The sequence below is a fragment of the Leuciscus leuciscus genome (genome assembly GCF_965113295.1).
Source record: "Leuciscus leuciscus genome assembly, chromosome: 16".
Lineage (NCBI taxonomy): Eukaryota > Metazoa > Chordata > Actinopteri > Cypriniformes > Leuciscidae > Leuciscus > Leuciscus leuciscus.
Window position 1 is genome coordinate 14487272 of NC_138740.1, and position 24728 is coordinate 14511999.

General features: G+C 39.3%; 1 long non-coding RNA gene across 1 annotated transcript; it reads left to right on the plus strand.

Moving 5' to 3' along the window:
- Nucleotides 1-830: 830 nt before the first annotated feature.
- LOC309478021 lies at nt 831-10312 on the plus strand. The gene is made up of 2 exons (XR_014198759.1): nt 831-1400; nt 8701-10312. It is a non-coding gene; the product is annotated as an uncharacterized lncRNA (long non-coding RNA).
- The last annotated feature ends 14416 nt before the right edge of the window (nt 10313-24728 follow it).

The window sequence follows — 24728 nt, forward strand, 5'->3', positions numbered from 1 at the left end:
CTATCCTCTTACATAACTCGCGCGCGCAGCAAGCACAAGTTGTGATTTTTGCTGTGCACATGCCTATTAGTGTCCTCTTTGATCGTGGGAAATTTGAACAATGGACGCATCTCCGATCCGAAGGTATCGGCAAAAGTTTTTTCTAAGGTAAGCCATCCACTTTAAGTTACCATATAACGTTACACTGACCACAATGAATAGCTTATTATCCTTATGTGACTGTTAAACGTAACTGGTATCATCACAAACGTTACTCTGTGCCCTAAAAAATGATGTATTTTGGCACACTCCATCGGGTAAAGATTTCTTCCCTGAGAATTTGGACTATCTTCTTCTGAGGGAACATCTCTAGGTTACCCATAATAGTCGACTATCACAAGAAGGTAACAGTTAAGTGTTTTGTTTCTTACTGAGGGAAAAAAGGTGATCTTCAAAGTGTGACCTGGTTCTGTCACTTGTGTATGCTGTAGAAAGCCACTGGGTTTTGTGTTATCATGTTTATATTTTTGACAGATATCACATCCTTTGACGTAGGCCTATAGCAGGGTTTTTAGTCGTCCCAGATGTCCTCCCATCGGGTTGTCATGTAAGTAATGTAAAAATCCAGGTATCAAGTCAAGTCACCTTAATTTATATAGCCTAGCGCTTTTAACAATGTAGATTGTTCCAAAGCAGCTTTACATTGATAACAGGAAAATAAAGTAACAGAGATTGTTTTGGCTTTATAGCAGCTCTAGAATAAAGTTATAGTCCATCTAAAGTTAGTTTTGATTGATCCACTTCCGTCACAATGATCATTAGTTATTAACTTAGCACGACACCGTTTTAACAGAAAACTCTTAAGATTTATGGGAAGTGTCCCCGATTCCGGCTGACCTAATCTAAGCAGCTTAACATTGAATTATAGAAGTCTATAATGTGTAATGTGTATGCTAGGTCAAAGAGATGTGTTTTTAGTCTAGCTTTGAACTGACAGAGTGTGTCTGCTTCCTGGACAATGTTAGGAAGACTGTTCCAAAATTTTGGTGCTAAATAGGAAAAGGATCTACCGCCAACAGTTGACTTTGATATTCTAGGTATTATCAACTGGCCGGAATTATGAGATCGCAATAGACGTGAAGGACTATAATGCGTTAAGAGCTCGCTCAAGCACTGCGGAGCTAAACCATTTAGTGCTTTGTAAGTAATCAGCAATATTTAAAAATGTATACGATGTTTAATTGGGAGCCAATGCAGTGTTGACAGAACAGGGCTAATATGGTCATACTTCCTGGTTCTGGTAAGAACTCGAGCTGCTGCGTTTTGGACCAGCTGTAGTTTGTTTATTAAGCGTGCAGGGCAACCACCCATAAGAGCATTACAATAATCTAGCCTTGATGTCATGAACGCATGAACTAATTGTTCCACTTTTGTCAATGAGAGCATATGACGTCATTTAGATATATTTTTAAGATGGAAAAATGCGGTTTTACAGATACTAGACACGTGACTTTCAAATGAAAGATTGGTATCAAAGAGCACCCCCAGGTTCCTAACCGACGACGAAGACTTGACAGAGCAGCCATCAAGTGTTAGACAGTATTCTAGGTTATTACGTGAGAACGTTTTTTGTCCAATAATTAGAATCTCTGTTTTTTCAGAACTTGTGATCGATGAGACATCTCTTCATTTACTGCTACAAACTGATAACGGTCAGATAAGTATGATTTATACCATGCTAATGCAATTCCACTATTGACAACATCATTTTTCGAGTCTATTTAAAAGAATGTTGTGGTCAATAGTGTCAAATGCAGCACTAAGATCGAGTAACACTAAAAGCGAGATACAACCACGATCGGATGATATCTCTTCATTTATTGCTACAAACTGATAACGGTCAGATAAGTATGATTTAAACCATGCTAATGCAATTCCACTATTGACCACAACATTTTTCGAGTCTATTTAAAAGAATGTGGTGGTCAATAGTATCAATTGCAGCACTAAGATCGAGTAACACTAACAGCGAGATACAACCACGATCGGATGATAAGAGTAAATCATTTGTAACTCTAATGAGAGCAGTCTCAGTACTATGGTACGGTCTAAATCCTGACAGAAAATCCTCGCATATATCATTTCTTTCTAAAAAGCAACATAGTTGTGAGGATATCGCCTTTTCTAGTATCTTTGACAGAAAAGGTAGATTCGAGATCGGCCTGTAATTGACTAATTCTGTACGATCAAGTTGAGTTTTTTTTAACAAGCGGTTTAATCATAGCCAGCTTAAAAATTTCTGGTACGTATTCTAATGACAAAGATGAATTAATGATATTAAGAAGAGGATCTATGACCTCTGGAAGCATCTCTTTCAATAGCTTAGTCGGTATAGGGTCTAACATACATGTCGTCGATTTAGATGATTTAACGAGTTTAGCGAATTCTTCCTCTTTAAAGGGATAGTTCACTTTGAAATAAAATTTTGGTATGTTTTAGCTTACCTCAAGGGCATCCAAGATGTTGGTGTCTTTTTTTCCGCAGTAGTTTCAATTTTGATATTTTTAGGTCAAACCGTTCTTGTCTGTCAGTCATATAATGCAGGTCGATGGTCACCACCTCAAACAGCATGCACAGAGTCCAAATTAAAACAATTCCCCATCGTCCAAATTAAACAATTCCCCATCGTACACATTGATGGCCTAAGACACGAAACGAGCGGTTTGTGTGAGAAAACGAACAGTATTTATATCGTTTTTACCTCTTGTACACAGCCACGTCCAAGTGATCTGAGAGCGCGGGCGGGTATAGATATATACAATAGAAGTCGCTTTGGCTACGGCAGTTCATTGGAACGAAACCGTAGCCAAGGCGACATCTAGTGTATATATCTATACCCGCCCGCGCTCTCAGATCACTTGGACGTGGCTGTGTACAAGAGGTAAAAACGATATAAATACTGTTTTCACACAGCAGGATGCGCGCGCATCCTGCTGTGTGACGTGTGCGCAGACTGGTGCATAGATATATACACTAGATGTCGCCTTGGCTACTGCAGTTCATTGGAAAGAAACCGTAGCCAAGGCGACATCTAGTGTATATATCTATGCACCAGTCTGCGCACACGTCACACAGCGCGCCCTCAGATCACTTGGACGTGGCTGTGTTCAAGAGGTAAAAACGATATAAATACTGTTCATTTTCTCACACAAACCGCTCGTTTCGTGTCTTAGGCCATCAATGTGTACTTACAATGGGGAATTGTTTAATTTGGACGATGGGGAATTGTTTTAATATGGACTCTGTGCATGCTCTTTGAGATAGTGACCATAGACCTGCATTATATGACTGACAGACAAGAACGGTTTGACCTAAAAATATCAAAATTGAAACTACTGCGGAAAAAAAGACACCTACATCTTGGATGCCCTTGAGGTAAGCTAAAACATACCAACATTTTATTTCAAAGTGAACTATCCCTTTAACATTGAATTCTAGAAGTCTATAATGTGTTATGTGTATGCTAGGTCAAAGAGATGTGTTTTTTTTTTAGTCTAGCTTTGAAGTGTGTCTGCTTCCTGGACAATGTTAGGAAGACTGTTCCAAAATGTTGGTTCTAAATAGAAAAAGGATCTATAGTCTAGATGGGATGTACCCAAAAAGTGAAAGTGAGGAGCATTTATGGGTACAAGTCGGGAACTGACCTACTTTACATATTTCAAGGGTGCTGAATCCCAAAAAACTGGTACCCAAGCGAAATTGTGAGTTTTTGACCTTCTAATTTGCATATCAAAATGGCCGCCAAATTGCCTATCTTGCTCAGTCGTTGGACCATTTTCCCCTAGTTTTTTTGTAAGTAGGCAATCAAGATGAGGAAATTAAGTTTCTAGATCGATAGTCAAGGGTCAGAGCAAAGATATAATGGAGGATCACTGCCTTTTTTATGTATATATATATATATATATATATATATATATATATATATATGCAAAATACCAACTTTTAAGGTGAAATTAAGCATTATTTGTGTCATTTTTTAAGGCCGACATACATATTCAATCAATATCACTCTTAAATGTTCCCAGTGTATATATGATATGTGATGTATTCCATATTACATAATAACTAAGAAAAACACCATTGCAAGTTGTCTGAGATTTCATTTTTTTATGCAAATTAAGCATTGTTCTCTAAATTCTAAGATGGGAAAAACCCAGGTGAATAGGGAAAAAAACACCATGAAACTTCCCTTGAACAGATTTACAGATCACATCTTGTTTCTGTATATTTTCTTTCATGTTTGTAGCTTAATTGCTTTGCTTTTTTCTGTTAGATTTTTAGTTCTGTAGTTCACTCCCTCTGTAAATTGTTTTTGGTAAATTGTTTTTATACCTTTCTAGTTTGCTTGTGTGCCATTTGTCTTTGGAATTTCATTTTGATTAGTATTTCTTTCTGCAGTCCTTTTCCAAGTTCTTTGGTTACCCCTTGCCTTGGTATACTTGAGGACTACAACTCCACATTTAAACAAGGACATTGGTCATCACTCTGACATGCACACATTGCAGTGCATAACAGCCCTGATTTTTGGCATTTGCACTGGCGTGTTGTGCATTGTTTTTTACAGGTACACAGGATCATTTCCAGGCAACTTTCAGGTATTGGATTCTGTGACATAAGAATGGGCTATAGTCCTGAACCGCCATGTTTCCATCCCATGTCCAAGGGTGAAGGAAGCTCAGGTGTGGCATAGTGAGCATTTCTCCAAACCATTGCCTGGTAGTGTACTCTCAGCAGATAGAAGTGGAGCGCATCGCTTGTCGCCGGCATTGCTTCTGGTTTACCTGTCCTGGAGAAAAGCATATGCCTTGCTGCATCAACAGAGTCTGTTTTATGCACATCATATATTCTGCAGACAAAAGCCTCTGAAGATCTTTGAGTCTCCTCCGTGAGATCACCAATTCCGAGGTTGCTGAGCAATTGATGGTGCATTTTCCAGACTTTTCACGATGTACTTTTGGTGTGACTTGCAATGTATGATGTGGTATCACAACCAGTTAGTGCATTAAATGCTACAAGGCTTGGTGCTGAATCCTTTGGCAGTTTGTTAAAAACAGCATCAATGGGTATATATTGTGGCTTCCTTGTGGTACCAGACAACAGCCAGAGTTTTTTACATGCTACGTGCGGGAAATGGGAAACCAGAATCACAAGCACATCAGTGTCTCTAGATGACACGACTACTGTGTCTGACTGGCAGTGCACTGCATGTAATACCAATCGGGTATCTGCCTCTTCGTGTGTGGCTCTCAGATGAGTCAGGTTGGTTGTTGCTTTTGATGACCTAACCTCCGTTTCTTTGTCTCTGAACCCACCAGCAACAACTATCTCTTTATCATCTGGTGCCTGAGCACATAGTTCTTCAGAGAGTAGATTGGCAAGATCAGCTTTGTTGTCAGGGAGGGACAGGAAGTTGGTCCAGTTTTTCGGAAGATGCACATCACGACCCTCAACAAGTCGTCTGATTGGTTGAGCTGCTTTTGTGCGTTGTGTCCTGGTAGCACCCTTGATGGTCTCTTCTCTGTATCTGTCCAACACAACGTCTATCCGTTTATAGGAACATCCTGCTTTCAATACTGCTCTGACAAATGTGTCAGCCAAATCTCCAAATGTTACTGCTTTGTCTGGCTTTCCTAGGGCAACCACCAGTGCCTGTCCATCTATGATGAGGCAAGATGACATGTCGGGAAGTTCAATAGCCTCAGGACAGACTATGTCTTCTGTTAACTTATTTACCAATACAGACTTGTTTCCAGTGCGAAGGGTCCCATTCATTTCAGCAAGGGATATGGGAACTGGCAGAAGCTCGTATTTTAGGACAGCTGGTAAGTCAACTGGACGACCTGCCTCATAGGCCGTAACAAGGCGTTTGAGGACGTTTCGGTCAGCCTTTACGACGGTTCTGTTGTCTTTGATTTTTGGATTTTTGGCCACTTCATGCATCTCTGTATGAAGTGGCCAAAAATCCTAAAATCAAAGACAACAGAACCGTCGTAAAGGCTGACCGAAACGTCCTCAAACGCCTTGTTACGGCCTATGAGGCAGGTCGTCCAGTTGACTTACCAGCTGTCCTAAAATACGAGCTTCTGCCAGTTCCCATATCCCTTGCTGAAATGAATGGGACCCTTCGCACTGGAAACAAGTCTGTATTGGTAAATAAGTTAACAGAAGACATAGTCTGTCCTGAGGCTATTGAACTTCCCGACATGTCATCTTGCCTCATCATAGATGGACAGGCACTGGTGGTTGCCCTAGGAAAGTCAGACAAAGCAGTAACATTTGGAGATTTGGCTGACACATTTGTCAGAGCAGTATTGAAAGCAGGATGTTCCTATAAACGGATAGATGTTGTGTTTGACAGATACAGAAAAGAGACCATCAAGGGTGCTACCAGGACACGACGCACAAAAGCAGCTCAACCAATCAGACGACTTGTTGAGGGTCGTGATGTGCATCTTCCGAAAAACTGGACCAACTTCCGGTCCCTCCCTGACAACAAAGCTGATCTTGCCAATCTACTCTCTGAAGAACTATGTGCTCAGGCACCAGATGATAAAGAGATAGTTGTTGCTGGTGGGTTCAGAGACAAAGAAACGGAGGTTAGGTCATCGAAAGCAACAACCAACCTGACTCATCTGAGAACCACACACGAAGAGGCAGATACCCGATTGGTATTACATGCAGTGCACTGCCAGTCAGACACAGTAGTCATGTCATCTAGAGACACTGATGTGCTTGTGATTCTGGTTTCCCTTTTTTCCCGCACGTAGCATGTAAAAAACTCTGGCTGTTGTCTGGTACCACAAGGAAGCCACAATATATACCCATTGATGCTGTTTTTAACAAACTGCCAGAGGATTCAGCACCAAGCCTTGTAGCATTTCATGCACTAACTGGTTGTGATACCACATCATACATTGCAAGTCACACCAAAAGTACATCGTGGAAAGTCTGGAAAATGCACCATCAATTGCTCAGTAACCTCGGAATTGGTGATCTCACGGAGGAGACTCAAAGATCTTCAGAGGCTTTTGTCTGCAGAATATATGATGTGCATAAAACAGACTCTGTTGATGCAGCAAGGCATATACTTTTCTCCAGGACAGGTAAACCAGAAGCAATGCCGGCGTCAAGCGATGCGCTCCACTTCTATCTGCTGAGAGTACACTACCAGGCAATGGTTTGGAGAAATGCTCACTATGCCACACCTGAGCTTCCTTCACCCTTGGACATGGGATGGAAACATGGCGGTTCAGGACTATAGCCCATTCTTATGTCACAGAATCCAATACCTGAAAGTTGCCTGGAAATGATCCTGTGTACCTGTAAAAAACAATGCACAACACGCCAGTGCAAATGCCAAAAATCAGGGCTGTTATGCACTGCAATGTGTGCATGTCAGAGTGATGACCAATGTCCTTGTTTAAATGTGGAGTTGTAGTCCTCAAGTATACCAAGGCAAGGGGTAACCAAAGAACTTGGAAAAGGACTGCAGAAAGAAATACTAATCAAAATGAAATTCCAAAGACAAATGGCACACAAGCAAACTAGAAAGGTATAAAAACAATTTACCAAAAACAATTTACAGAGGGAGTGAACTACAGAACTAAAAATCTAACAGAAAAAAGCAAAGCAATTAAGCTACAAACATGAAAGAAAATATACAGAAACAAGATGTGATCTGTAGATCTGTACAAGGGAAGTTTCATGGTGTTTTTTTCCCTATTCACCTGGGTTTTTCCCATCTTAGAATTTAGAGAACAAATGCTTAATTTGCATAAAAAAAAAGAAATCTCAGACAACTTGCAATGGTGTTTTTCTTAGTTATTATGTAATATGGAATACATCACATATCATATATACACTGGGAACATTTAAGAGTGATATTGATTGAATATGTATGTCGGCCTTAAAAAATGACACAAATAATGCTTAATTTCACCTTAAAAGTTGGTATTTTGCATATATATACATAAGAAAGTCAGTGAGCCTCCATTATATCTTTGCTCTGACCCTTGACTATCGATCTAGAAACTTCATTTCCTCATCTTGATTGCCTACTTACAAAAAAACTAGGGGAAAATGGTCCAACGACTGAGCAAGATAGGCAATTTGGCGGCCATTTTGATATGCAAATTGGAAGGTCAAAAACTCACAATTTAGCTTGGGTACCAGTTTTTTTGGACTCAGCACCCTTGAAATATGTAAGGTAGGCTGGTTCCTGACTTGTACCCATAAATGCTCCTCACTTCTTATAGAAGGCCATTTTTCTGAAATCAGTCTAGTCTACTACCGCCAGCAGCTGATTTTGATATTCTAGGTATTATCAACTGGCCGGAATTTTGAGATCGCAATAGACGTGAAGGACTATAATGCGTTCAGAGCTCGCTCAAGCACTGCGGAGCTAAACCATTTAGTGCTTTGTAAGTAATCAGCAATATTAAAAAATGTATACGATGTTGAATTGGGAGCCAATGCAGTGATGACAGAACAGGGCTAATATGGTCATACTTCCTGGTTCTGGTAAGAACTCGAGCTGCTGCGTTTTGGACCAGCTGTAGTTTGTTTATTAAGCGTGCAGGGCAACCACCCATAAAAGCATTACAATAATCTAGCCTTGATGTCATGAAAGCATGAACTAATTGTTCCGCATTTGTCAATGAGAGCATATGACGTAATTTAGATATATTTTTAAGATGGAAAAATGCGGTTTTACAGATACTAGACACGTGACTTTCAAATGAAAGATTGGTATCAAAGAGCACCCCCAGGTTCCTAACCGACGACGAAGACTTGACAGAGCAGCCATCAAGTGTTAGACAGTATTCTAGGTTATTACGTGAGAACGTTTTTTGTCCAATAATTAGAATCTCTGTTTTTTCAGAACTTGTGATCGATGAGACATCTCTTCATTTACTGCTACAAACTGATAACGGTCAGATAAGTATGATTTAAACCATGCTAATGCAATTCCACTATTGACAACATCATTTTTCGAGTCTATTTAAAAGAATGTTGTGGTCAATAGTGTCAAATGCAGCACTAAGATCAAGTTACACTAACAGCGAGATACAACCACGATCGGATGATATCTCTTCATTTACTGCTACAAACTGATAACGGTCAGATAAGTATGATTTAAACCATGCTAATGCAATTCCACTATTGACCACAACATTTTTCGAGTCTATTTAAAAGAATGTTGTGGTCAATAGTATCAATTGCAGCACTAAGATCGAGTAACACTAACAGCGAGATACAACCACGATCGGATGATAAGAGTAAATCATTTGTAACTCTAATGAGAGCAGTCTCAGTACTATGGTACGGTCTAAATCCTGACAGAAAATCCTTGCATATATCATTTCTTTCTAAAAAGCAACATAGTTGTGAGGATATCGCCTTTTCTAGTATCTTTGACAGAAAAGGTAGATTCGAGATCGGCCTGTAATTGACTAATTCTGTACGATCAAGTTGAGTTTTTTTTAACAAGCGGTTTAATCATAGCCAGCTTAAAAGTTTCTGGTACGTATTCTAATGACAAAGATGAATTAATGATATTAAGAAGAGGATCTATGACCTCTGGAAGCATCTCTTTCAATAGCTTAGTCGGTATAGGGTCTAACATACATGTCGTCGATTTAGATGATTTAACGAGTTTAGCGAATTCTTCCTCTTCTATAGTAATGAATGAATCGAATTTTTCCTCAGGGAGACTACAATGCACTGCCTGATGCAATACTGTAGTAGACAGTTGCATGGTTATAATTTTCTCCCTGATATTATCAATCTTATAAGTGAAGAAGTTCATAAAGTCATTACTGCTGTGCAGCTTAGAAACTTCTGGGCTTGAAGCTTCATTTTTCGTTAGTTCGAGGTAAAGGGAAGGAGGCCTTCACAGGGGAGAGACTAGTTGACACTGCAGGACTGCGTTGTCGTCGCGTCCAGGCGCAGGTCCTTCATCAGATCCGGATACGGCCTGGCTCCGGCGGACTGCGGTAAACCTAGGGATAAACAGAGAGACTAATATTAGCGTAGACGCCATTCTTCTTATGATGTAACGAGTACATCAGGATTTATGGGAAGTGTTCCCGGTTCCGGCTGACCTGATCTATGCAGCCTAACATTGAATTCTAGAAGTCTATAATGTGTTATGTGTATGCTAGGTCAAAGAGATGTGTTTTTTTTTTAGTCTAGCTTTGAACTGACAGAGTGTGTCTGCTTCCTGGACAATGTTAGGAAGACTTTTCCTAAATTTTGGTTCTAAATAGAAAAAGGATCTACCGCCAGCAGCTGATTTTGATATTCTAGGTATTATCAACTGGCCGGAATTTTGAGATCGCAATAGACGTGAAGGACTATAATGCGTTAAGAGCTCGCTCAAGTACTGCGGAGCTAAACCATTTAGTGCTTTGTAAGTAATCAGCAATATTTAAAAATGTATACGATGTTGAATTGGGAGCCAATGCAGTGTTGACAGAACAGGGCTAATATGGTCATACTTCCTGGTTCTGGTAAGAACTCGAGCTGCTGCGTTTTGGACCAGCTGTAGTTTGGTTATTAAGCGTGCAGGGCAACCACCCATAAGAGCATTACAATAATCTAGCCTTGATGTGATGAAAGCATGAACTAATTGTTCCGCATTTGTCAACGAGAGCATATGACGTCATTTAGATATATTTTTAAGATGGAAAAATGCGGTTTTACAGATACTAGACACGTGACTTTCAAATGAAAGATTGGTATCAAAGAGCACCCCCAGGTTCCTAACCGACAACGAAGACTTGACAGAGCAGCCATCAAGTGTTAGACAGTATTCTAGGTTATTACGTGAGAACGTTTTTTGTCCAATAATTAGAATCTCTGTTTTTTCAGAACTTGTGATCGATGAGACATCTCTTCATTTACTGCTACAAACTGATAACGGTCAGATAAGTATGATTTAAACCATGCTAATGCAATTCCACTATTGACAACATCATTTTTCGAGTCTATTTAAAAGAATGTTGTGGTCAATAGTGTCAAATGCAGCACTAAGATCGAGTAACACTAACAGCGAGATACAACCACGATCGGATGATATCTCTTCATTTACTGCTACAAACTGATAACGGTCAGATAAGTATGATTTAAACCATGCTAATGCAATTCCACTATTGACCACAACATTTTTCGAGTCTATTTAAAAGAATGTTGTGGTCAATAGTATCAATTGCAGCACTAAGATCGAGTAACACTAACAGCGAGATACAACCACGATCGGATGATAAGAGTAAATCATTTGTAACTCTAATGAGAGCAGTCTCAGTACTATGGTATGGTCTAAATCCTGACAGAAAATCCTCGCATATATCATTTCTTTCTAAAAAGTAACATAGTTGTGAGGATATCGCCTTTTCTAGTATCTTTGACAGAAAAGGTAGATTCGAGATCGGCCTGTAATTGACTAATTCTGTACGATCAAGTTGAGTTTTTTTTAACAAGCGGTTTAATCATAGCCAGCTTAAAAGTTTCTGGTACGTATTCTAATGACAAAGATGAATTAATGATATTAAGAAGAGGATCTATGACCTCTGGAAGCATCTCTTTCAATAGCTTAGTCGGTATAGGGTCTAACATACATGTCGTCGATTTAGATGATTTAACGAGTTTAGCGAATTCTTCCTCTTCTATAGTAATTATTGAATCGAATTTTTCCTCAGGGAGACTACAATGCACTGCCTGATGCAATACTGTAGTAGACAGTTGCATGGTTATAATTTTCTCCCTGATATTATCAATCTTATAAGTGAAGAAGTTCATAAAGTCATTACTGCTGTGCTGCTTAGAAACTTCTGGGCTTGAAGCTTCATTTTTCGTTAGTTCGAGGTAAAGGGAAGGAGGCCTTCACAGGGGAGAGACTAGTTGACACTGCAGGACTGCGTTGTCGTCGCGTCCAGGCGCAGGTCCTTCATCAGATCCGGATACGGCCTGGCTCCGGCGGACTGCGGTAAACCTAGGGATAAACAGAGAGACTAATATTAGCGTAGACGCCATTCTTCTTATGATGTAACGAGTACATCAGGATTTATGGGAAGTGTTCCCGGTTCCGGCTGACCTGATCTATGCAGCCTAACATTGAATTCTAGAAGTCTATAATGTGTTATGTGTATGCTAGGTCAAAGAGATGTGTTTTTTTTTTAGTCTAGCTTTGAACTGACAGAGTGTGTCTGCTTCCTGGACAATGTTAGGAAGACTTTTCCTAAATTTTGGTTCTAAATAGAAAAAGGATCTACCGCCAGCAGCTGATTTTGATATTCTAGGTATTATCAACTGGCCGGAATTTTGAGATCGCAATAGACGTGAAGGACTATAATGCGTTAAGAGCTCGCTCAAGTACTGCGGAGCTAAACCATTTAGTGCTTTGTAAGTAATCAGCAATATTTAAAAATGTATACGATGTTGAATTGGGAGCCAATGCAGTGTTGACAGAACAGGGCTAATATGGTCATACTTCCTGGTTCTGGTAAGAACTCGAGCTGCTGCGTTTTGGACCAGCTGTAGTTTGTTTATTAAGCGTGCAGGGCAACCACCCATAAGAGCATTACAATAATCTAGCCTTGATGTCATGAAAGCATGAACTAATTGTTCCGCATTTGTCAATGAGAGCATATGACGTAATTTAGATATATTTTTAAGATGGAAAAATGCGGTTTTACAGATACTAGACACGTGACTTTCAAATGAAAGATTGGTATCAAAGAGCACCCCCAGGTTCCTAACCGACGACGAAGACTTGACAGAGCAGCCATCAAGCGTTAGACAGTATTCTAGGTTATTACGTGTGAACGTTTTTTGTCCAAAAATTAGAATCTCTGTTTTTTCAGAACTTGTGATCGATGAGAAATCTCTTCATTTACTGCTACAAACTGATAACGGTCAGATAAGTATGATTTAAACCATGCTAATGCAATTCCACTATTGACCACAACATTTTTCGAGTCTATTTAAAAGAATGTTGTGGTCAATAGTATCAATTGCAGCACTAAGATCGAGTAACACTAACAGCGAGATAAAACCACGATCGGATGATAAGAGTAAATCATTTGTAACTCTAATGAGAGCAGTCTCAGTACTATGGTACGGTCTAAATCCTGACAGAAAATCCTCGCATATATCATTTCTTTCTAAAAAGCAACATAGTTGTGAGGATATCGCCTTTTCTAGTATCTTTGACAGAAAAGGTAGATTCGAGATCGGCCTGTAATTGACTAATTCTGTACGATCAAGTTGAGTTTTTTTTAACAAGCGGTTTAATCATAGCCAGCTTAAAAGTTTTTGGTACGTATTCTAATGACAAAGATGAATTAATGATATTAAGAAGAGGATCTATGACCTCTGGAAGCATATCTTTCAATAGCTTAGTCGGTATAGGGTCTAACATACATGTCGTCGATTTAGATGATTTAACGAGTTTAGCGAATTCTTCCTCTTCTATAGTAATGAATGAATCGAATTTTTCCTCAGGGAGACTACAATGCACTGCCTGATGCGATACTGTAGTAGACAGTTGCATGGTTATAATTTTCTCCCTGATATTATCAATCTTATAAGGACTATAATGCGTTAAGAAATCGCTCAAGTACTGCGGAGCTAAACCATTTAGTGCTTTGTAAGTAATCAGCAATATTTAAAAATGTATACGATGTTGAATTGGGAGCCAATGCAGTGTTGACAGAACAGGGCTAATATGGTCATACTTCCTGGTTCTGGTAAGAACTCGAGCTGCTGCGTTTTGGACCAGCTGTAGTTTGTTTATTAAGCGTGCAGGGCAACCACCCATAAGAGCATTACAATAATCTTGCCTTGATGTGATGAAAGCATGAACTAATTGTTCCGCATTTGTCAACGAGAGCATATGACGTCATTTAGATATATTTTTAAGATGGAAAAATGCGGTTTTACAGATACTAGACACGTGACTTTCAAATGAAAGATTGGTATCAAAGAGCACCCCCAGGTTCCTAACCGACGACGAAGACTTGACAGAGCAGCCATCAAGTGTTAGACAGTATTCTAGGTTATTACGTGAGAACGTTTTTTGTCCAGTAATTAGAATCTCTGTTTTTTCAGAACTTGTGATCGATGAGACATCTCTTCATTTACTGCTACAAACTGATAACGGTCAGATAAGTATGATTTAAACCATGCTAATGCAATTCCACTATTGACAACATCATTTTTCGAGTCTATTTAAAAGAATGTTGTGGTCAATAGTGTCAAATGCAGCACTAAGATCGAGTAACACTAACCGAGATACAACCACGATCGGATGATATCTCTTCATTTACTGCTACAAACTGATAACGGTCAGATAAGTATGATTTAAACCATGCTAATGCAATTCCACTATTGACCACAACATTTTTCGAGTCTATTTAAAAGAATGTTGTGGTCAATAGTATCAATTGCAGCACTAAGATCGAGTAACACTAACAGCGAGATACAACCACGATCGGATGATATCTCTTCATTTACTGCTACAAACTGATAACGGTCAGATAAGTATGATTTAAACCATGCTAATGCAATTCCACTATTGACCACAACATTTTTCGAGTCTATTTAAAAGAATGTTGTGGTCAATAGTATCAATTGCAGCACTAAGATCGAGTAACACTAACAGCGAGATAAAACCACGATCGGATGATAAGAGTAAATCATTTGTAACTCTAATGAGAGCAGTCTCAGTACTATGGTACGGTCTAAATCCTGACAGAAAATCCTCGCATATATCATTTCTTTCTAAAAAGCAACATAGTTGTGAGGATATCGCCTTTTCTAGTATCTTTGACAGAAAAGGTAGATTCGAGATCGGCCTGTAATTGACTAATTCTGTACGATCAAGTTGAGTTTTTTTTAACAAGCGGTTTAATCATAGCCAGCTTAAAAGTTTCTGGTACGTATTCTAATGACAAAGATGAATTAATGATATTAAGAAGAGGATCTATGACCTCTGGAAGCATCTCTTTCAATAGCTTAGTCGGTATAGGGTCTAACATACATGTCGTCGATTTAGATGATTTAACGAGTTTAGCGAATTCTTCCTCTTCTATAGTAATGAATGAATCGAATTTTTCCTCAGGGAGACTACAATGCACTGCCTGATGCAATACTGTAGTAGACAGTTGCATGGTTATAATTTTCTCCCTGATATTATCAATCTTATAAGTGAAGAAGTTCATAAAGTCATTACTGCTGTGCTGCTTAGAAACTTCTGGGCTTGAAGCTTCATTTTTCGTTAGTTCGAGGTAAAGGGAAGGAGGCCTTCACAGGGGAGAGACTAGTTGACACTGCAGGACTGCGTTGTCGTCGCGTCCAGGCGCAGGTCCTTCATCAGATCCGGATACGGCCTGGCTCCGGCGGACTGCGGTAAACCTAGGGATAAACAGAGAGACTAATATTAGCGTAGACGCCATTCTTCTTATGATGTAACGAGTACATCAGGATTTATGGGAAGTGTTCCCGGTTCCGGCTGACCTGATCTATGCAGCCTAACATTGAATTCTAGAAGTCTATAATGTGTTATGTGTATGCTAGGTCAAAGAGATGTGTTTTTTTTTTAGTCTAGCTTTGAACTGACAGAGTGTGTCTGCTTCCTGGACAATGTTAGGAAGACTTTTCCTAAATTTTGGTTCTAAATAGAAAAAGGATCTACCGCCAGCAGCTGATTTTGATATTCTAGGTATTATCAACTGGCCGGAATTTTGAGATCGCAATAGACGTGAAGGACTATAATGCGTTAAGAGCTCGCTCAAGTACTGCGGAGCTAAACCATTTAATGCTTTGTAAGTAATCAGCAATATTTAAAAATGTATACAATGTTGAATTGGGAGCCAATGCAGTGTTGACAGAACAGGGCTAATATGGTCATACTTCCTGGTTCTGGTAAGAACTCGAGCTGCTGCGTTTTGGACCAGCTGTAGTTTGTTTATTAAGCGTGCAGGGCAACCACCCATAAGAGCATTACAATAATCTAGCCTTGATGTGATGAAAGCATGAACTAATTGTTCCGCATTTGTCAACGAGAGCATATGACGTCATTTAGATATATTCAGAGCCGATCAGCCCTATACGCACACTACGCAAGGTGCGTAGGGCCCCGCAAATTACTCAAGGCCCCGCCTCCCCCTCGTGTCAAAGCGCGTCAATCAATGTTTACAATATCGATGACAAAATGAAGCGGAACTATCCTTCTGGTCACGAAAAGAGAGAGAAAAAAACACCATGAGAGTTAATTGCGGCAACAGTTCAGGTAGACTTGTGTTCTCTCCTCTCAAAGTTTGATGTCAGCAAAGACCAGTAGGCTAAAGTTAAGTTGATGCGAGTTGATTTATTATGCTTAATAAACGACAAAGGACAACGGTGTTTGTTTATAAACTGCAGCTCGGAAAAGATAACCGCGTCACGCGTTCATATGCGCGTGCATGAAATGAAACGTGCACTTTCCAGCAGAAACATCTGTCGGGATTATAGTTTTAAAACAAGACGATGATTATCTAGTCGCTCAGTCAAGGTTTAGTTACAACTCTGCACTAATGCAATAATGAAAGCCATATTGACATTGACTATTGATAGGCTCCATTGAATTTAAAATGTTGATTGGCTGGAGATTCTGGTCAATATGGATGCACATCCCTCAGTAAATAATAACCATCAAGTATCAAGAATTACTTTTATCATTTAAAACACAGTGACATGCTATGGTGCCATTTTAGCTTTTATTCATTCACAGGATATGCATTTTTTATATCAATAATTCAATTTGTACTATTTAAAATGTGAATTCTTGATATTAAGAATGAACTTTTTACTAGTAACAATGTCTTCTGATATCAGGAATTACATTTTCACTAGAACTAGTTAAAGGAGGGATTGTAGTGGGAACACTGGGGTGTCAGGTGTGACTGTGTGGCAATGGCAAATGGTTCATGGCTCATGGGTCAGGTATGAGGGCCCCTAAACAGAATTTTGCTTAGGGCCCCAGGGAGGTAAGGATCGGCTCTGGATATATTTTTAAGATGGAAAAATGCGGTTTTACAGATACTAGACACGTGACTTTCAAATGAAAGATTGGTATCAAAGAGCACCCCCAGGTTCCTAACCGACGACGAAGACTTGACAGAGCAGCCATCAAGTGTTAGACAGTATTCTAGGTTATTACGTGAGAACGTTTTTTGTCCAATAATTAGAATCTCTGTTTTTTCAGAACTTGTGATCGATGAGACATCTCTTCATTTACTGCTACAAACTGATAACGGTCAGATAAGTATGATTTAAACCATGCTAATGCAATTCCACTATTGACAACATCATTTTTCGAGTCTATTTAAAAGAATGTTGTGGTCAATAGTGTCAAATGCAGCACTAAGATCGAGTAACACTAACAGCGAGATACAACCACGATCGGATGATATCTCTTCATTTACTGCTACAAACTGATAACGGTCAGATAAGTATGATTTAAACCATGCTAATGCAATTCCACTATTGACCACAACATTTTTCGAGTCTATTTAAAAGAATGTGGTGGTCAATAGTATCAATTGCAGCACTAAGATCGAGTAACACTAACAGCGAGATACAACCACGATCGGATGATAAGAGTAAATCATTTGTAACTCTAATGAGAGCAGTCTCAGTACTATGGTACGGTCTAAATCCTGACAGAAAATCCTCGCATATATCATTTCTTTCTAAAAAGCAACATAGTTGTGAGGATATCGCCTTTTCTAGTATCTTTGACAGAAAAGGTAGATTCGAGATCGGCCTGTAATTGACTAATTCTGTACGATCAAGTTGAGTTTTTTTTAACAAGCGGTTTAATCATAGCCAGCTTAAAAGTTTCTGGTACGTATTCTAATGACAAAGATGAATTAATGATATTAAGAAGAGGATCTATGACCTCTGGAAGCATCTCTTTCAATAGCTTAGTCGGTATAGGGTCTAACATACATGTCGTCGATTTAGATGATTTAACGAGTTTAGCGAATTCTTCCTCTTCTATAGTAATGAATGAATCGAATTTTTCCTCAGGGAGACTACAATGCACTGCCTGATGCAATACTGTAGTAGACAGTTGCATGGTTATAATTTTCTCCCTGATATTATCAATCTTATAAGTGAAGAAGTTCATAAAGTCATTACTGCTGTGCTGCTTAGAAACTTCTGGGCTTGAAGCTTCATTTTTCGTTAGTTCGAGGTAAAGGGAAGGAGGCCTTCACAGGGGAGAGACTAGTTGACACTGCAGGACTGCGTTGTCGTCGCGTCCAGGCGCAGGTCCTTCATTAGATCCGGATACGGCCTGGCTCCGGCGGACTGCGGTAAACCTAGGGATAAACAGAGAGACTAATATTAGCGTAGACGCCATTCTTCTTATGATGTAACGAGTACATCAGGATTTATGGGAAGTGTTCCCGGTTCCGGCTGACCTGATCTATGCAGCCTAACATTGAATTCTAGAAGTCTATAATGTGTTATGTGTATGCTAGGTCAAAGAGATGTGTTTTTTTTTTTGTCTAGCTTTGAACTGACAGAGTGTGTCTGCTTCCTGGACAATGTTAGGAAGACTTTTCCTAAATTTTGGTTCTAAATAGAAAAAGGATCTACCGCCAGCAGCTGATTTTGATATTCTAGGTATTATCAACTGGCCGGAATTTTGAGATCGCAATAGACGTGAAGGACTATAATGCGTTAAGAGCTCGCTCAAGTACTGCGGAGCTAAACCATTTAGTGCTTTGTAAGTAATCAGCAATATTTAAAAATGTATACAATGTTGAATTGGGAGCCAATGCAGTGTTGACAGAACAGGGCTAATATGGTCATACTTCCTGGTTCTGGTAAGAACTCGAGCTGCTGCATTTTGGACCAGCTGTAGTTTATTTATTAAGCGTGCAGGGCAACCACCCATAAGAGCATTACAATAATCTAGCCTTGATGTCATGAAAGCATGAACTAATTGTTCCGCATTTGTCAATGAGAGCATATGACGTCATTTAGATATATTTTTAAGATGGAAAAATGCGGTTTTACAGATACTAGACACGTGACTTTCAAATGAAAGATTGGTATCAAAGAGCACCCCCAGGTTCCTAACCGACGACGAAGACTTGACAGAGCAGCCATCAAGTGTTAGACAGTATTCTAGGTTATTACGTGAGAACGTTTTTTGTCCAATAATTAGAATCTCTGTTTTTTCAGAACTTGTGATCGATGAGACATCTCTTCATTTACTGCTACAAACTGATAACGGTCAGATAAGTATGATTTAAACCATGCTAATGCAATTCCACTATTGACAACATCATTTTTCGAGTCTATTTAAAAGAATGTTGTGGTCAATAGTGTCAAATGCAGCACTAAGATCGAGTAACACTAACAGCGAGATACAACCACGATCGGATGATATCTCTTCATTTACTGCTACAAACTGATAACGGTCAGATAAGTATGATTTAAACCATGCTAATGCAATTCCACTATTGACCACAACATTTTTCGAGTCTATTTAAAAGAATGTGGTGGTCAATAGTATCAATTGCAGCACTAAGATCGAGTAACACTAACAGCGAGATACAACCACGATCGGATGATAAGAGTAAATCATTTGTAACTCTAATGAGAGCAGTCTCAGTACTATGGTACGGTCTAAATCCTGACAGAAAATCCTCGCATATATCATTTCTTTCTAAAAAGCAACATAGTTGTGAGGATATCGCCTTTTCTAGTATCTTTGACAGAAAAGGTAGATTCGAGATCGGCCTGTAATTGACTAATTCTGTACGATCAAGTTGAGTTTTTTTTAACAAGCGGTTTAATCATAGCCAGCTTAAAAGTTTCTGGTACGTATTCTAATGACAAAGATGAATTAATGATATTAAGAAGAGGATCTATGACCTCTGGAAGCATCTCTTTCAATAGCTTAGTCGGTATAGGGTCTAACATACATGTCGTCGATTTAGATGATTTAACGAGTTTAGCGAATTCTTCCTCTTCTATAGTAATGAATGAATCGAATTTTTCCTCAGGGAGACTACAATGCACTGCCTGATGCAATACTGTAGTAGACAGTTGCATGGTTATAATTTTCTCCCTGATATTATCAATCTTATAAGTGAAGAAGTTCATAAAGTCATTACTGCTGTGCTGCTTAGAAACTTCTGGGCTTGAAGCTTCATTTTTCGTTAGTTCGAGGTAAAGGGAAGGAGGCCTTCACAGGGGAGAGACTAGTTGACACTGCAGGACTGCGTTGTCGTCGCGTCCAGGCGCAGGTCCTTCATCAGATCCGGATACGGCCTGGCTCCGGCGGACTGCGGTAAACCTAGGGATAAACAGAGAGACTAATATTAGCGTAGACGCCATTCTTCTTATGATGTAACGAGTACATCAGGATTTATGGGAAGTGTTCCCGGTTCCGGCTGACCTGATCTATGCAGCCTAACATTGAATTCTAGAAGTCTATAATGTGTTATGTGTATGCTAGGTCAAAGAGATGTGTTTTTTTTTTAGTCTAGCTTTGAACTGACAGAGTGTGTCTGCTTCCTGGACAATGTTAGGAAGACTTTTCCTAAATTTTGGTTCTAAATAGAAAAAGGATCTACCGCCAGCAGCTGATTTTGATATTCTAGGTATTATCAACTGGCCGGAATTTTGAGATCGCAATAGACGTGAAGGACTATAATGCGTTAAGAGCTCGCTCAAGTACTGCGGAGCTAAACCATTTAGTGCTTTGTAAGTAATCAGCAATATTTAAAAATGTATACAATGTTGAATTGGGAGCCAATGCAGTGTTGACAGAACAGGGCTAATATGGTCATACTTCCTGGTTCTGGTAAGAACTCGAGCTGCTGCGTTTTGGACCAGCTGTAGTTTATTTATTAAGCGTGCAGGGCAACCACCCATAAGAGCATTACAATAATCTAGCCTTGATGTCATGAAAGCATGAACTAATTGTTCCGCATTTGTCAATGAGAGCATATGACGTCATTTAGATATATTTTTAAGATGGAAAAATGCGGTTTTACAGATACTAGACACGTGACTTTCAAATGAAAGATTGGTATCAAAGAGCACCCCCAGGTTCCTAACCGACGACGAAGACTTGACAGAGCAGCCATCAAGTGTTAGACAGTATTCTAGGTTATTACGTGAGAACGTTTTTTGTCCAATAATTAGAATCTCTGTTTTTTCAGAACTTGTGATCGATGAGACATCTCTTCATTTACTGCTACAAACTGATAACGGTCAGATAAGTATGATTTAAACCATGCTAATGCAATTCCACTATTGACAACATCATTTTTCGAGTCTATTTAAAAGAATGTTGTGGTCAATAGTGTCAAATGCAGCACTAAGATCGAGTAACACTAACAGCGAGATACAACCACGATCGGATGATATCTCTTCATTTACTGCTACAAACTGATAACGGTCAGATAAGTATGATTTAAACCATGCTAATGCAATTCCACTATTGACCACAACATTTTTCGAGTCTATTTAAAAGAATGTGGTGGTCAATAGTATCAATTGCAGCACTAAGATCGAGTAACACTAACAGCGAGATACAACCACGATCGGATGATAAGAGTAAATCATTTGTAACTCTAATGAGAGCAGTCTCAGTACTATGGTACGGTCTAAATCCTGACAGAAAATCCTCGCATATATCATTTCTTTCTAAAAAGCAACATAGTTGTGAGGATATCGCCTTTTCTAGTATCTTTGACAGAAAAGGTAGATTCGAGATCGGCCTGTAATTGACTAATTCTGTACGATCAAGTTGAGTTTTTTTTAACAAGCGGTTTAATCATAGCCAGCTTAAAAGTTTCTGGTACGTATTCTAATGACAAAGATGAATTAATGATATTAAGAAGAGGATCTATGACCTCTGGTAGCATCTCTTTCAATAGCTTAGTCGGTATAGGGTCTAACATACATGTCGTCGATTTAGATGATTTAACGAGTTTAGCGAATTCTTCCTCTTCTATAGTAATGAATGAATCGAATTTTTCCTCAGGGAGACTACAATGCACTGCCTGATGCAATACTGTAGTAGACAGTTGCATGGTTATAATTTTCTCCCTGATATTATCAATCTTATAAGTGAAGAAGTTCATAAAGTCATTACTGCTGTGCTGCTTAGAAACTTCTGGGCTTGAAGCTTCATTTTTCGTTAGTTCGAGGTAAAGGGAAGGAGGCCTTCACAGGGGAGAGACTAGTTGACACTGCAGGACTGCGTTGTCGTCGCGTCCAGGCGCAGGTCCTTCATCAGATCCGGATACGGCCTGGCTCCGGCGGACTGCGGTAAACCTAGGGATAAACAGAGAGACTAATATTAGCGTAGACGCCATTCTTCTTATGATGTAACGAGTACATCAGGATTTATGGGAAGTGTTCCCGGTTCCGGCTGACCTGATCTATGCAGCCTAACATTGAATTCTAGAAGTCTATAATGTGTTATGTGTATGCTAGGTCAAAGAGATGTGTTTTTTTTTTAGTCTAGCTTTGAACTGACAGAGTGTGTCTGCTTCCTGGACAATGTTAGGAAGACTTTTCCTAAATTTTGGTTCTAAATAGAAAAAGGATCTACCACCAGCAGCTGATTTTGATATTCTAGGTATTATCAACTGGCCGGAATTTTGAGATCGCAATAGACGTGAAGGACTATAATGCGTTAAGAGCTCGCTCAAGTACTGCGGAGCTAAACCATTTAGTGCTTTGTAAGTAATCAGCAATATTTAAAAATGTATACAATGTTGAATTGGGAGCCAATGCAGTGTTGACAGAACAGGGCTAATATGGTCATACTTCCTGGTTCTGGTAAGAACTCGAGCTGCTGCGTTTTGGACCAGCTGTAGTTTGTTTATTAAGCGTGCAGGGCAACCACCCATAAGAGCATTACAATAATCTAGCCTTGATGTGATGAAAGCATGAACTAATTGTTCCGCATTTGTCAATGAGAGCATATGACGTCATTTAGATATATTCAGAGCCGATCAGCCCTATACGCACACTACGCAAGGTGCGTAGGGCCCCGCAAATTACTCAAGGCCCCGCCTCCCCCTCGTGTCAAAGCGCGTCAATCAATGTTTACAATATCGATGACAAAATGAAGCGGAACTATCCTTCTGGTCACGAAAAGAGAGAGAAAAAAACACCATGAGAGTTAATTGCGGCAACAGTTCAGGTAGACTTGTGTTCTCTCCTCTCAAAGTTTGATGTCAGCAAAGACCAGTAGGCTAAAGTTAAGTTGATGCGAGTTGATTTATTATGCTTAATAAACGACAAAGGACAACGGTGTTTGTTTATAAACTGCAGCTCGGAAAAGATAACCGCGTCACGCGTTCATATGCGCGTGCATGAAATGAAACGTGCACTTTCCAGCAGAAACATCTGTCGGGATTATAGTTTTAAAACAAGACGATGATTATCTAGTCGCTCAGTCAAGGTTTAGTTACAACTCTGCACTAATGCAATAATGAAAGCCATATTGACATTGACTATTGATAGGCTCCATTGAATTTAAAATGTTGATTGGCTGGAGATTCTGGTCAATATGGATGCACATCCCTCAGTAAATAATAACCATCAAGTATCAAGAATTACTTTTATCATTTAAAACACAGTGACATGCTATGGTGCCATTTTAGCTTTTATTCATTCACAGGATATGCATTTTTTATATCAATAATTCAATTTGTACTATTTAAAATGTGAATTCTTGATATTAAGAATGAACTTTTTACTAGTAACAATGTCTTCTGATATCAGGAATTAAATTTTCACTAGAACTAGTTAAAGGAGGGATTGTAGTGGGAACACTGGGGTGTCAGGTGTGACTGTGTGGCAATGGCAAATGGTTCATGGCTCATGGGTCAGGTATGAGGGCCCCTAAACAGAATTTTGCTTAGGGCCCCAGGGAGGTAAGGATCGGCTCTGGATATATTTTTAAGATGGAAAAATGCGGTTTTACAGATACTAGACACGTGACTTTCAAATGAAAGATTGGTATCAAAGAGCACCCCCAGGTTCCTAACCGACGACGAAGACTTGACAGAGCAGCCATCAAGTGTTAGACAGTATTCTAGGTTATTACGTGTGAACGTTTTTTGTCCAATAATTAGAATCTCTGTTTTTTCAGAACTTGTGATCGATGAGACATCTCTTCATTTACTGCTACAAACTGATAACGGTCAGATAAGTATGATTTAAACCATGCTAATGCAATTCCACTATTGACCACAACATTTTTCGAGTCTATTTAAAAGAATGTGGTGGTCAATAGTATCAATTGCAGCACTAAGATCGAGTAACACTAACAGCGAGATACAACCACGATCGGATGATAAGAGTAAATCATTTGTAACTCTAATGAGAGCAGTCTCAGTACTATGGTACGGTCTAAATCCTGACAGAAAATCCTCGCATATATCATTTCTTTCTAAAAAGCAACATAGTTGTGAGGATATCGCCTTTTCTAGTATCTTTGACAGAAAAGGTAGATTCGAGATCGGCCTGTAATTGACTAATTCTGTACGATCAAGTTGAGTTTTTTTTAACAAGCGGTTTAATCATAGCCAGCTTAAAAGTTTCTGGTACGTATTCTAATGACAAAGATGAATTAATGATATTAAGAAGAGGATCTATGACCT